This window comes from Crinia signifera, chromosome 2, assembly GCF_055691185.1.
Source record: "Crinia signifera chromosome 2, ASM5569118v1, whole genome shotgun sequence".
Classification (NCBI taxonomy): domain Eukaryota; kingdom Metazoa; phylum Chordata; class Amphibia; order Anura; family Myobatrachidae; genus Crinia; species Crinia signifera.
The window spans coordinates 124,704,660-124,716,311 of record NC_139218.1 but is presented as its reverse complement, the minus strand read 5'-3'; positions in this window follow the sequence as shown (position 1 = coordinate 124,716,311).

Here is an 11,652-nt window from a genome sequence, read left to right as displayed (position 1 = left end):
CGGGGTGGCGTCAACTACTTTTGGGGGGACATTTCAATGTTCAGGGGTGTTTTTGGCCCATTTACTATTGTTCCTATGATAATTTGGCTAAATTGAGCCATTTAACATTGTTTCCTATGGGAAATCGAATCGGATCGCATCGCATCGCATCGTTCAATATCGTGTATGTGTACGATGCGATGCGATCCGATTTCTCTACGGAGAATAGCATGGTGCGCAATTAACTTAGTGGGCGCCCAGATAGGAAACAAGTACCATCAACTCCACGCCGACATGGATAGTGGGGGTATGAAAAAGTCGGAGGACACGTACTGCCGCCCCTCGCGGCGCTCACCACGCTTAAGGTTGGCGTTGATAGTGGTGGTGGCGTGGGGGTGCATTCAACATTGTAAGCACCCATTAGGGTGCTTATACAATTAAAGATCTTATATGGGGGCCAATTAACATTGAAAGCAACCATTAGTGTGCTTATACAATTTAAAATCGTATCTCATCTCATCTCATTGTATGCCATATACAATGGTGTACAATTTTAAATTGTATAAGATCGGGTCCCATCGCATCTCATCTCATTGCATACCATATTAAGCCTTATGGTATGCAATGCGATGGGCGCCGTGATAATACACAAGTACCAAACATAACACTCTAGCTTCTCTCAGCTACGTTATCAGTGCAGCGCGTGTTTGAATTCTGGCAGCTCGTCAGCTGCCTTAAATCTGTAATCTACGTTATCAGCAGCGCGAGCGGCAGCCCAGCACTGACAGGTCATTGTGGGACTTGTAGTTCCACAGTGAAATAGTGGGCGTCTAAACTAGACACTCCGGCACACCGCTTCTCTAAGCTATGTTATGAGCCTCGCCCTGGTAGCAGCGCGCGCTGCAGCCTAGCGCTGACAGGTCATTGTGGGACTAGTTCCACAGTGAAATAGACAGCCCGAAACACCGCTAACAAACGGGGTGTCCAAAATGTAGACGCTAAATTTAGACTCTTTAGTGTCTAAATTTAGACTCCATGTAAACCGCTAAGAAGGGTGCACCTAAATTTAGAAGCTAAAGCGTCTAAATTTAGTTGGTTATAGGGGTACATAGGGGTGCAGTGTGCAAATCACTATTAAACCTGTTCACAATGACACTAGTCGACGTAACAGTTGTCGACCTTGTTTATTCCACCATCCACGCCATCCTAAAGCGTGGTGAGCCCCACGGCATGCGTCCTCCCGTCCTTTTCATACCCCCATATAGTGTAGTGAGGGGACGCGGAATACATGTGAAGTTATCTGCATCTCCTCACGGCGCTCGCCACGCTTCGGGCTCACTGCTCTCGCCACACTATGTCACATTTCGTGAAGCACCAGCTGGAGTGTAACGGAGGCTGGGTGCTTTAATATAAGGTTGTTGCATCAACGACAGAAGGGAGTGAAGCAATGAGATAAAATAAATCTGGTTTAATAAAGATACTGCGATACAAGTTGGTAATGGTGGCACAAATAGTATACTGTAGATTATGTAATGATAAAAGTCAATAGTACAATAGTTTATTGTAGAATATGATGATGCTTGGTACTTGGAAAGAATATTGGAGGATTGGTTGAAGAATTGAAGAGTTGGCTGAAGGATTGGAGGATTGGTTGAAGGATTGGATGTTTGGTTGGAGGATTAGTTGAAGGATTGAAGGATTGGTTGAAGGATTGGAATATTGGTTGAAGGATTGGATGGTTGGTTGAAGGATTGAAAGATTGGTTGAATGATTGGAAGAATGGTTGAATGATTGGAAGGTTGGTTGAAGGATTGGAATAAAGAATAAATTATGAAGTCTGATGTCATTGCTGGATTAGACCGTGGCTGCAATCAGAAGTGACTGTGGATAATAACCGTCTGCATTGGTGGCAGCAGGTTCTGTGGTGCACAGGAGAGTAGTGAGGGGATCAGCAGGACTAGACACTTCACCGGAGGCACAGGATTGTAGTGAGTACTACAGAGCCAGGAGGAATCAATTATGCTTAGGCATCGACATCATTGTACTGACTGCCGGTCTTGCCCGGCCAGTCAGTACTTAAGGAGTGAGCTGCGCGGCTATTGGATAGCCTATTGACAGGAGAGGTGGAGCCACACACTACAGGCTGAGGAATCCAGAAACATGGCGGCCGCCAGGGGAGACGACAGAATCCTGCCGGCAGTGAGCGTGCGCAGCTGCGCAGTTGCCGGTGTTCAGTCAGAGGCCTAACGAGGCACAAACACACATGGCGGTTCATGTCTCACGCCACTCATGTCCTGCATGGCACCGGATCACACAGTACCACTGTCACCAAGCAGTGACAGTGCGGAGACAAGCACCCCACCAGGACAAGGGACAAGAGCAGCGGTGAGCGCCAGCGTGTGAGGTATGCTGATAGAGGACCTAGAGCTGGGCACAGCACAGGGGACTTGGGTGACAGCCATGGTGGATGTGACACACTATATAAAATCAACTCCATATGCCGACGTGGATAGTGGGGGTATGAAAAGGTCGGGAGGACGCGTACCGCTACGCTCCCCACGCTTCGGGATGGCATGGATGGTGGGGTTGTTTCAGGAACACATTCACACCTGCCATATCATATACTTGAGACAGTAATGACGACATGTGTTAACTGTTAACTGTTTTTTTAGTGAAAGATAAATAAGTTGAATGAGGAAAAAATTGATTACATAACAATACAATTAATTTGCCGAACAATAAAAGACACAAAAAAGAAGAAAATCTAGTAAAAAAAATCATTCAACAACTGCAGTGCTATCATCAGCACTTGAAGAGAACGCAGCTGCTGACGTGGACACTGTCGACTCAGGCTCTGCGGTGTCAGCTTGGGGGACCAGGGTCAACGTGTGCAGAATGTGCTTAAAGGGGTCCTCCACGCCAAGAGTCTTCCTCCAGATAAACTCCTGGAGGTATTGTAACCTTATATCCAAGAATGTAACCATATGCTCATTGTTACATAGAGATAAAGTGTTGTATGATTTTGTTGGCCATGTAATGTAATATGTAACGTGCTTATGGGCGAGATGATAGACATTGGAGCTAGTTGCACAGTATTAATGCACGAGTCAGGGATGATGCTGATACTGGCTGAGAGGATGCCGTTAAGGTCGCACGGGAAGATACTGGACACAGCGGAGAAGGGTTGGTGGTTGGACATACCTCACCGGGTTTTTGGAGCAGCGACAGCGGACAGCGGGGTAGCGGTGATAGCAGGAGTGACGAGAGGCAACGCAGCGGTGGCACGGAGAGAGTGACCTGCAGCAGCGGCAGCGGCGATAGCAGCCAGGTCTCTAGCGGAACTTCCCTATAGGCGAGGGACTGGGAGCCGCTTAGACCTGAGGCTGGTAGCTTACCCTCCCATCGTGGGGGAAGCGGAGTCCAGCTTCGCCGCCACCTCACGTGCCCCAGAGCCAGATAAAGACCCGACAGCGCACCTGTAAGCTAGAAGCCAGAGTGTGGTCCCAGAGCCCAAGCCGCCGAAAGTAACTCAGACACTGCTCTGCCACTGTAAGGACCCGACAGCGCACCTGTAAGCTAGAAGCCAGAGTGTGGTCCCTGAGCCCAAGCCGCGAGGAAAGTAACTCAGACGCTGCTCTGCCACTGTGACTGCTACTAGCGGACATGAGTGTACCAATCACGAGGCAGCATTGAGAAACCCTGCTGGATAGCATAGCTAACCGTTAACCCCTCACAGCCCGGATAGAGACTGGACAACTAACCGGTGAGAGCTAATGTAGTGCATAACTTTACATCCTACTATTTTATACGCCCACACGGATAGACTCCTATACACCATTTACTGTAGAGGCGATCACTCTGGGACTATCCAAGCTATCTACATTGACAATTTAACTGGATCAGAGTAATCGCTCACTATAAATACTGGACACGGGCCCCAACGCGCGCCAACATATGAGCTCACACTTAAGACTGTGTATCAGAGTGATATATGTATCAGAGTGTTATATATCTGGCCAGATATAAGGTATAGAGAATAAGATATTAGCTTACTTGAATAAGGCTATGTTATGGGGAATTGGGTATTATAGTTATAATGACTAGGAAGGGAAGGGGACTTTAGGTGTCTGCAATAGGAAGGTGAATAGTTAGGGTATAATTAGAGTGTAAGAAGGTGATTGTATTGTATATGAAACTAATGTTATCAGAATCCTTGAAATGCTATTAATGTGTTTGTAGAATATATGATGTTGTGTATAGGAACTATAGAATATGTGTATATGAATTTAAATGATTAAACCTTGTTAGCATACTTACTTTCACACTGCATCCGTATCCGTGGAATCTAAGTCCTATAAAGCTGTAAAAGAAGAGAGAGGTAGGGTAGTCAGTCTGATTACTAAAATAAGTTAACAGTGATTTCCTAAGCTACACTATAAACAAGTTTAGGTGGAGGCACTTCGCTACTAGTATATAATTACCCATTACTGAGGGTTACAAGTGGAGGCACTGCTGAGATGGAGCATAGGGGTATTTTGTCGGAAAAGGATATATATGAATGGTGCATCAGGAAGGGGAGGAGCGTGAAGAGGTGTTTAGCTGTAGGGGGAAACTTCACAGAATTCTCAGATCGAGATGTCATCACGTGCATCGATAAGTTGTATGGGATAGTGCGACCTAAGATTATAGATAGATGGAGAGGAGACATGGGGAAGGTGGTCGCTTTCCTCATTGAGAATGAAAAAGACCTTGATAGCTGTTTGCTCCCGTCCATGGTGGTAGCTGATGAGGAGACAGGGAGACGATGGCAGGTCATATGGCCGATAAATGACGGAGAGACGGCAAGTTTCCCTGTATTTACAGAAGACAGTAATGATAAGGGAGATAGAGACGGTGATGCCGCTGAAGCTAGTACAAAGGGAGCTCAGTTCGAGACCATCATAGATAGAGTAGTTTCCCAGTTGGAGAGATGGCATTATGAGGGGAGTTATAGGAGACTGAGGTTATTCTCTGGTATAAGCCCTGTTCCTATTGGGGAAGAAACATACGAGGCTTGGAAGGAGGCCGCAGTACAGCAGGCAGAAGAATGGCAGTGCCCCGATAAGATTAAACGGCAGAGAATAGTCGAAAGTCTAAGGGGACCAGCGATGGGGGTGGTACAAGCCGCTAGGAGAAGCAACCCACAAGCCACACTTGAGACATATTTAGAGGCTCTAGATTACGCATATGGGACACTAGAAGATGTGGGGGAACTACTGGCTAGGTTCCAACATACTTTTCAAGAAGTGGGGGAAAAACTCAGTACTTATGTAATACGGTTAGATAAGCTGTTATATAAGATAGTTGAAAAGAGTGGGATAGAGAGAGGAGACGTAGATAAGAGCAGAATAAGACAACTGCTTCGAGGGGCTCAGACAACTGACTTTGTAGCACAGAAATTAAGGTGTTCAGTATTGAGAAATACTCCACCCACGTTCAACGAATTGCTCAAAGAAATTAAACAGGAAGAAGTATTGATAGAAATGAGAGACAGGACGGTTAAGAAGGTGAAAGTGGTAAAGCCCATCATTGAGAAAGATGCTTTTGAGGATAAAATATTGAAGTTAATAGAAGAACAAAACAAAAAGATAGAACAAGTATTGACTGTACAAAATAACCATGCTAAGCGGGACTTTGAATTGACCGTCCGAGGCATGGGGAGAGGTTATAGAGGTGTGAATAGGAGATGTTTTGAATGTGGCAGACTAGGGCATCGGGCATTTGAGTGTATCAATGGTCAGTTTAACAGGAACAGGAATAATCTTCCAACTCCCACAGACTACGATAATGGCGGCCAGGCCAGCCCTGAATCTGATCAGGGAAACGAGTAGGGGAGAACTGTGAGCCCCTCTCAGTTCCCCCCAGGAATGAAGTAGAGGTAATGGGGAAAATTTGGTGGAATGGAAATGGTTCGATCCCGGAAGGACTTTTAGGACCCATACCATCGGTAACCGCAGAAATAAATGGAGTGAGATGTATGGTACTGTTGGATAGTGGATCGCAGGTATCCATTATATTTGAGCCATGGTATCAGAAGTACATACCCGAGGTTCCTATAAGACCCTTAAATGGATTAGTTATATGGGGACTAAGTGTAGAAAAATACCCATACTTAGGATATGTGGAGGTGGAGATAAGGCTGGGAGGAGACGGAGAGAGTGGTTTAACAGTCCCTGTTGTCGCCCTTATATGTCCCGAGATGGGAAGAGATGCCAACGAACTGCCTATTATTATAGGTACCAATACCAGATTGTATAGGGAATTGTCTAAGTGGTGTTTAGCAGAGGAGGGTAATGAGACACAGACACAGACTTGTAGAGACGATAGTTATGAATATGGTAGGTCACTCAATGTGACTGTAGGGCAAAGCCAATTCGAGTCGTGCTTCACCGGAAGTGACATTACTGGGGAAGAAAAGAAAGAACTCATAGAAGCATTAAAAGAAAAGGAGTCTGGTTTCTCAAAAGGGGAGTGGGACCTGGGGGTAGCCGTAGGGGTGGAGCATCAAATAAATCTCACCAACGATAGTCCATTTAGGGAACGCTCTCGCAGAATAGCCCCTGCCGATTTCGAAGACGTTAGGTTACACCTTAAAGGGTTATTAGAAAATCAAATGATTGTTGAGTCCAGAAGTCCGTACGCCTCTCCCATAGTGGTAGCCAGAAAAAAGACGGGAAAGATAAGGATGTGCGTAGATTATAGAACCTTAAATTCTCGCACCGTACCTGACCAATACACCGTGCCTCGGATTGATGAAGCCTTAGACTGTTTACAAGGGAGTGGTTGGTTTTCTGTTCTAGATTTAAGGAATGGGTTTTATCAGATCCCTATGAGGAAGGAGGATCAAGAAAAAACGGCGTTCATATGTCCTTTGGGTTTTTTCGAATTTTTGAAGATGCCTCAGGGGATTAAAGGGGCACCAGCCACGTTCCAAAGGACTATGGAGAAGGCTATAGGCGACATGAACTATCGGGAGGTACTAGTGTATCTTGACGATATAATTGTTTTTGGGAAAACATTAACAGAGCACAATGACCGTCTTTTGAAAGTGATTGACCGGCTTATTGAGGGGGGCCTGAAATTATCAATAGATAAATGTATTCTGTGTCAAGCATCGGTAAAATACCTAGGTCATGTGGTGAGTCGGGAAGGGATAGCCACCGATCCGGAAAAGGTGGAGGCTGTTAGAGCCTGGCCAAGACCCACTAAGCTCAAAGAGCTGAGGTCTTTTCTGGGGTTTTGCGGATACTACCGGCGATTCGTCCCAAATTATTCGCAAATAGCGAAGCCCCTTACTGAATTAACTAAGGGATATCCACCTCCTAACAAAAAAAAGAACCCTAATCGGAACAATAACAATAAAGAACAGAAGTTGTATAGGCCTGAGGAGTTATTTGGGGAAAGGTGGACCCCGCCGTGCGAGGTATCCTTTATTCGGCTGAAAGAGGAACTCACCCACACCCCTGTGCTCGCTTATGCGAACCCTAATGACCCATATATACTTCATGTTGATGCTTCTCAAGAAGGAATAGGGGGAGTATTATACCAGGCTTGCCCAACCAGTAAAAAGAATAGACCTGTTTCTTTCGCCAGTAGGGGGTTAACCAGCAGTGAAAAGAATTACCCAACCCACAAATTGGAATTTCTAGCTTTAAAATGGTGTGTGGTAGAGAAGTTCCATGAGTATTTATATGGGGTGCAATTTGAAATTCACACTGACAACAACCCCCTAACATATATCCTCACCACTGCAAAGTTAGACGCGACCGGACATAGGTGGCTGGCAGCCTTAGCACTGTACAACTTTTCTATTAAATACAGACCGGGAGTGAGTAATATTGATGCCGATGCACTGTCTAGAATACCAGGGCGTCCAGAGCCGACAAGTGAGGATGAAGACTGGGTGGAGATTCCAATGGGAGATATAAAAGGAATGTGTCGGCAAATAAGAAATCAAAAGGATACATTACTCGCGAGTGAGTACTTGAGTGGTACTGGTGCTATAGGCTCCCTAGGTGCCACCCCAAAGGCTTTACCCCTGTCTTATTGTTGGTTGGGACGGTTAGAGATGGAGGGGTTGCCCATGATTCGGCCAGTGCAAATGAAGAGGGCGCAACTGGCTGACCATAACATTAGAGACGTATATTATCTAATACTAGAAAAAAAACGCTCACCTGGAAGAACAACCTCGCTATCACTCTCAGAAAAGGCCAAACTCTTGAAGAGACAAGAGAAGTGGCTAGAGATAAGAGACGGGGTACTTTATAAAAAGATAGAGAGGACCAATGGAGAAACTAGCTACCAATTGGTCTTACCAGAAAGATTTAGACCCATAGCACTGCAGACTCTACATGACGATCATGGGCATCTGGGTGTCGAAAAGACTGTAGGACTGATGTCCCAGAGATTTTACTGGCCGGGAATGAGAAGGAATGTAGAAGATTACTGCCGCAACTGTGGAAGTTGTGTAGTAAGAAAAACAGTGGCTACCCAACATGCCCCCATGGTGTCTTTCAAAAGTAGTGGACCCATGGATATTGTGTGTATGGATTTCTTGACACTAGATGTAGGAGATGGGAAGAAATGTCACATATTAGTGGTGACTGACCACTTTACTCGTTACGCTCAGGCATACGTGACCCCTAATCAAAAAGCAATGACCGTAGCCAATACTTTATGGAATAAGTTTTTTGTCCATTATGGTCTACCCAATAGACTACATTCAGACCGAGGTAGGGAATTCGAAAGCCGACTGATTAGAGAAATCTGTTTATTGTGTGGGATTGTGAAATCCAAGACTACCCCATATCACCCTCAAGGGGACCCACAACCAGAACGGTTTAATAGGACTTTGTTGAATATGCTGGGGACACTCAACCCGCTAGATAAGAAACATTGGAAGAGACATGTAGAGCGATTAGTACATGCTTACAATTGCACTATGAATGAATCGACTAGATATTCCCCCTACTTTCTCATGTTTGGAAGGGAAGCTAAGCTCCCTATAGATGTTAGCCTGAATGTAAAACCAGAAAGTAAGAATAGCTCAGCGTTACCACACAGCAAGTATATAGAGAGGTTAAGGGAAGAATTGCAGGAGGCGTACCAATTGGCCTCAGAAACTGCAAGAAAATTGGGGTTAAAAAATAAGAGGATGTATGATAGTAAAGTAAGGGAACAGGAGCTTAGCCCTGGAGACAGGGTGTTGCTGAGGAAATTTGGGACCCCCAGAGGTGTGAAAATCTCCAATAGATGGAGAGAAGATCCGTTTATAATAGTCGAAAAGTTATATGATCTGCCAGTATATAAGATAAAACCTGAGGAGGGGGGAGAAAAAATGTTAACTTACCATAGACAGCACCTGTTACCTATTGGTAAAGAAGTTAGAATGGAAGGGCTTCACCTGGGGAGGAATACCCAGGAAAAGCAAGACAGACATCTAACTGATTATAATAATTCGACTCATGCTGTTGATGGGGAAAGAGAGGAAGAAATGTTTGATGAATGTTGTCCTGGACATTATTATAAAGACGAGGTTAGTTCTGATACTGACAGTAACGTCAACAAGTCCTGGGAGAATACCTCGGGATATGCAGATTTGGAAGAGGGTGGTAGCGATGTGGTCAGAGAACAACGATTTAGAGATGATATGGGTGAACAAGGTAGTCCTGCTAGTGCCACCATAAATATGAGACCACAGAGGATGCGCATGCCGCCCTCAATTCTAACATATGATAAATTGGGAGAACCTAGTGTGATACCCGCCGTAATATACCCTTTGGCCATTTATGCATGGCCTTATTTCCTATCTGCATAGAATAAATAAATGAAGATGGTGATTTGGAAGCAAGCTCTCTCCTAATCACCAGGGGAAGAGAATGTAACCTTATATCCAAGAATGTAACCATATGCTCATTGTTACATAGAGATAAAGTGTTGTATGATTTTGTTGGCCATGTAATGTAATATGTAACGTGCTTATGGGCGAGATGATAGACATTGGAGCTAGTTGCACAGTATTAATGCACGAGTCAGGGATGATGCTGATACTGGCTGAGAGGATGCCGTTAAGGTCGCACGGGAAGATACTGGACACAGCGGAGAAGGGTTGGTGGTTGGACATACCTCACCGGGTTTTTGGAGCAGCGACAGCGGACAGCGGGGTAGCGGTGATAGCAGGAGTGACGAGAGGCAACGCAGCGGTGGCACGGAGAGAGTGACCTGCAGCAGCGGCAGCGGCGATAGCAGCCAGGTCTCTAGCGGAACTTCCCTATAGGCGAGGGACTGGGAGCCGCTTAGACCTGAGGCTGGTAGCTTACCCTCCCATCGTGGGGGAAGCGGAGTCCAGCTTCGCCGCCACCTCACGTGCCCCAGAGCCAGATAAAGACCCGACAGCGCACCTGTAAGCTAGAAGCCAGAGTGTGGTCCCAGAGCCCAAGCCGCCGAAAGTAACTCAGACACTGCTCTGCCACTGTAAGGACCCGACAGCGCACCTGTAAGCTAGAAGCCAGAGTGTGGTCCCTGAGCCCAAGCCGCGAGGAAAGTAACTCAGACGCTGCTCTGCCACTGTGACTGCTACTAGCGGACATGAGTGTACCAATCACGAGGCAGCATTGAGAAACCCTGCTGGATAGCATAGCTAACCGTTAACCCCTCACAGCCCGGATAGAGACTGGACAACTAACCGGTGAGAGCTAATGTAGTGCATAACTTTACATCCTACTATTTTATACGCCCACACGGATAGACTCCTATACACCATTTACTGTAGAGGCGATCACTCTGGGACTATCCAAGCTATCTACATTGACAATTTAACTGGATCAGAGTAATCGCTCACTATAAATACTGGACACGGGCCCCAACGCGCGCCAACATATGAGCTCACACTTAAGACTGTGTATCAGAGTGATATATGTATCAGAGTGTTATATATCTGGCCAGATATAAGGTATAGAGAATAAGATATTAGCTTACTTGAATAAGGCTATGTTATGGGGAATTGGGTATTATAGTTATAATGACTAGGAAGGGAAGGGGACTTTAGGTGTCTGCAATAGGAAGGTGAATAGTTAGGGTATAATTAGAGTGTAAGAAGGTGATTGTATTGTATATGAAACTAATGTTATCAGAATCCTTGAAATGCTATTAATGTGTTTGTAGAATATATGATGTTGTGTATAGGAACTATAGAATATGTGTATATGAATTTAAATGATTAAACCTTGTTAGCATACTTACTTTCACACTGCATCCGTATCCGTGGAATCTAAGTCCTATAAAGCTGTAAAAGAAGAGAGAGGTAGGGTAGTCAGTCTGATTACTAAAATAAGTTAACAGTGATTTCCTAAGCTACACTATAAACAAGTTTAGGTGGAGGCACTTCGCTACTAGTATATAATTACCCATTACTGAGGGTTACAGTATGAGTCCAGGTGATGGCGGGTGGTCCCCCTTTGGTTCCACTGCTTACAGGATCCCCACAGCCTCTCTGTTTTGCGTATGCACGCCACTCTCTGGATCCACGAAGTGGAAGCGATGGTTGACTCTAGCGTGATGATAGCCAGCCTGCTCCAGCTGGTCGGTCTGGTACACCCTCCAGCAGTCACTGTATATAGTGGTCCCCGGGAGCAC